Genomic DNA, 3,993 nt, shown 5'->3' with positions numbered 1-3,993 from the left:
GTAGGAGCTTTGTTTGTCTTTTTGTAGCCAATTCCTGTACTCAAGGGCATCCAGCATGGTCTCCAAAGGCCAATCTACTCACAAGAGAGACCCTGACTCTGGGTTGGCTAGGTGCCCGCTCTAAACCAATATAGCATGAGGAGCTGGGGGCACAGCCACGTCTGCAGAGAGGTGGTCGCGTGTAGTGCCCAAAGCTGGGATAGAAAGGTGACTACCAAGGCTAAGACTATGGCCATGCAGGCTCCCGGCTGTAGTGTTCCCAAGTTAGAGCACCGAGACCAAAGTGGACGTGAGTCTGAGTCCCAGTGTTGCAAGGGGGTGAGGGGAAACCACCTGTCCCTCACCCGCCAACCATCCAAATACCTAGTCTAGGTCGGGGGTAGCCAGGCAGATCTCTGCCAGCACTTAGCAGCCTGTATACTGTGGGCACGGTCACACCAGTCCACTGCTTGTGTGTCAAGAGCTTGTTCGGTGCTAGAAAAGTAATATGACCACTGGGGTAACCGCTTCCGTGCAGCCCTGACCCTGCCTAGGTCCCAGCACAGTTCTCAGGACAAACAGCTGAACAAAGGGTCTTTACCCTCTCACCTTGTAGGCCAGCTCAGGCTCCCAGTGGTCATTGTCTGCTCTGTTTAGGCCCACTTTGACAGGGTCAAGACTCATACCTTTTGCTTCCCTAATACTTACCTGGCAGGGGAGATACCACGATCACGAAGGTGGTTTTCCCAGGGCGAGGCTTATCCCTTGTACCTTTTGCTTCCCTACCTCACCGCCCTAAGCACTGACCCTGAAGGTGTTAATCACAGATTTAGTCAGAAGGGCTCAGGAAGCCACTGACAGCAAGAATGGCTGTTGTTTGCTAGAACATACCCAGTACCTGGGGCCTCACCTTGTGAAGGGAAGGTTCCTGGTGCCAGCATTCCTGAAACTGCTCACTGTGTGTTAACCCCACATTACCCAGAACTTGGTCTCCTTGTCCAGAGCCTGCATCCTTTCCATGGCCTACAGGATACTTTGAGGCTAGAAGTCAGACCCACCACTGCCCCAAGACTGAGCCACTAGGAGTGCTAAGAGACCTGCTCCCAGGGTTATCCACACTCCTGGCGATGGCTGCTGACATTGGACCCTTAACTTTCTTGTAGCTTTGGAGCCTGTCCTGGAACTAGCTCTAGGAGACCAGGCTGGCCTTGGACTCACAGGCCTGCACCACTACCACCTGGCCCTTCCCGTATGATTTTCTGACATTGCTTGGTCACAATACCAGGGTAGTGAGGAGCACTGGAGTGTTAGGCTGAGCTCAGTCCTGAGCCCAGATGAGGACAGACCCAAGCTGATTCCGTCACCCACTCTTCCTGAGGGCTTCCCGGGAACTGCCTGCTGCCTAATACTCTGAAGGTCAGCAGTCGGGCCTCCTAGAACAGTACCTGAGGCACCTCTGTGTAGCCGCAAAATACCAGAGGTGAAAACAAAATGATAGATAAGAACTGGTGATTGTGGGGAAACCAAGTAAGTCAGTGCCTGAGCTGGCTGGGAGAAGAGTGCTTACCTCGCATGCTAGAAGACCTGGGTTCCATCCCCAGAACCGCGTAAACCAGAAATGGTGTCCCAAACCTGTAATCCTAGCAAGAGGTTTGGGAAGGAAAATCAGTAATTCAAGGTCATTCTTAACTACGGGAGACCACCTCTTGAAACAAGTACACACACAGATAAGCACTCTAATCTGAGCTACATTCTCAGCCTTGTTTTTAATGTTTACCTTGAACCCGGGTCGCCGAGTTTCCCAGATTGGCCTTGAACTCACTCCGTGGTTTGGTTCAGGCAAGCCTTAAACTTTGTGTTCCTCCTGCCTCAGTCACCAGGGAAGCTGGGATTACAGTTCTGGGTCACCAAGCCCATGTAAAGAAATTTAACCTAAAAACATTAAGGTCTTCTCCATAGTCAAATTATCAAAGAGGTATAAAACAGACCTTTTTTAAGATAATAATCTACATGTGGCTGCATCCAATTCTTGGCAAATTTCAAGATCTGTGAAGTCGTCTGTAAACTAAGTTTAGGCAAATAGTTTAGATGCCCTCCAAATAAAGTTCTGGGGTCTCTGTGTCAGTAAAGAATCAAGAATCAAGCCGGGCGGTGGTGGCGCACGGCACGCCTTTAATCCCAGCACTCGGGAGGCAGAGGCAGGCGTATCTCTGTGAGTTCGAGACCAGGCTGGTCTACAAGAGCTAGTTCCAGGACAGGCTCCAAAACCACAGAGAAACCCTGTCTCGAAAAACCAAAAAAAAAAAAAAAAAAAAGAATCAAGAATCATTTTACTTCCTCCTTTCACTTTTTCAGATACAATCTCATTATTTTTGATTATGTGTACATATATGCGGGGTACGTATATTATTAGTGTTCAGGTGCCTGAGCCATCTCTTCAGCACCTACCCATTTATTATTTATTTATTTGTGTGTGTGTGTGTGTAAATCAGGGGTCAGTTCCAGGGATGAAACTCAGGTTGTCAGGCGTGGCGGTGTCTACCCGCTAAGCCACCTCAGCAACTACTACTCAACCATGTTTGTTTGTTTGGTTTCTTTCTTCAAGACAGGGTTCTTTGTGTAATAGTTCTGGCTGTCCTGGAACTCTCTGTAGATGATGCTGGCTTTGAACTCAGAAAGATCTGCTTGCCTCTGCGTCCCAAGTGCTGGGATTAAAGGTATGTACTACCACTACCCAGCTGTCTACCACTTTTTAAAATTCCCGTCTCCTCTTCCCCCCTCCCAATCCACTCTTCCTCCATTTGTGTTCGGAAAAAGGCAGGCCTACCATGGATATCAACAAAACATGACATATCAAGTTGTAGTAAAATTTAGTACCTCCTCTTGCTTTAAGACTGGGCCAGGCAGCTGGGTGGTGGTGCACGCCTTTAATCCCAGCACTCAGGAGGTAAAGGCATGCGATCTCTGTGAGTGGAAGGCCAGCCTGATCTACAGAGCGAGCTCCAGGGCTGGCTCCGTAACTACTGAAGAAAAAAAAAAAAGACTGGGCCTGGCGGTGGTGGCGCACGCCTTTAATCCCAGCATTTGGGAGGCAGAGGCAGGTGGATCTCTGTGAGTTCGAGGCCAGCCTTGTCTAGAAGAGCTAGTTCCAGGACAGGAACCAAAAAAGCTACGGAGAAACCCTGTCTCGAAAATCCAAAAAAAAAAAAAAACTGTGCAAGGCAACCCAGTATGAGGATGAGGAAGCCCAAGCTACACAAACACATATATTTGTAACATATATGCAGAAGGCCTAGGTCAATCCATGCAGGCTCCTGGGTGTCTCTCACTTTTTTTTTTTTTTTGGTTTTTCGAGACAGGGTTTCTCTGTGGCTTTGGAGCCTGTCCTGGAACTAGCTCTTGTAGACCAGGCTGGTCTCGAACTCACAGAGATCCGCCTGCCTCTGCCTCCCGAGTGCTGGGATTAAAGGCGTGCGCCACCACCGCCCGGCTCACTTTTTTTTAAAGGCAAGTTTTTGCTATGTAGTCATGGCTGGTGTAGAACTGGGATCCTTCTGCCTCAGTCTTTTGAGTGCTGGGATTGGAATAACAGGTGTGTGCCACCTCAGCCAGCACACATTTTGGCCTCTTCATTTTTATTTATTTAAGACAGAATCTCTATGTAGCCCTGGATACCCTGGAACTTACCCTGTAGATCAGTCCTGCCTCCAGTGGTGGGGTAGTCATCAGGAAGATGCCTCGGATATGGGTTTAAGCCAATAGAATTAGCTGGCTGGCCACTACACGGGTGTTCCGGATTCCAGTGTAGCACCGAGCCTATCTCGGGGGTGAGATTTTTACGCACAAAAACCATATTCTGGGTTGCCAGTCCGCCAGAGGTGGAACTACAGAACCCAAAACGCAAGGTTAGTCCACGTAAGAGTTTCCCAGAACTATGGATTGATGGATTAGGTCTTCATTTTGTTTTGGCAGGTGGTGCTGTTCATTTGCTGAGATTTGTGTTCTAATGGTGCT

At 49.0% G+C, this 3,993-nt stretch overlaps 1 non-coding gene across 1 annotated transcript; it reads left to right on the top strand.

Moving 5' to 3' along the window:
- Window positions 1-679: 679 nt before the first annotated feature.
- Window positions 680-850, top strand: LOC121448977. Its single transcript, XR_005974443.1, has one exon. It is a non-coding gene; the product is annotated as a U1 spliceosomal RNA (small nuclear RNA).
- The last annotated feature ends 3,143 nt before the right edge of the window (window positions 851-3,993 follow it).

The sequence above is a fragment of the Microtus oregoni genome, unplaced genomic scaffold (genome assembly GCF_018167655.1).
Source record: "Microtus oregoni isolate MIOR12 unplaced genomic scaffold, Mior012 000005F_ref0000423, whole genome shotgun sequence".
In the NCBI taxonomy this organism is placed as follows: domain Eukaryota; kingdom Metazoa; phylum Chordata; class Mammalia; order Rodentia; family Cricetidae; genus Microtus; species Microtus oregoni.
Note: the sequence above shows the minus strand (reverse complement) of the source record. Positions and strands in the feature narration are given on the sequence as shown.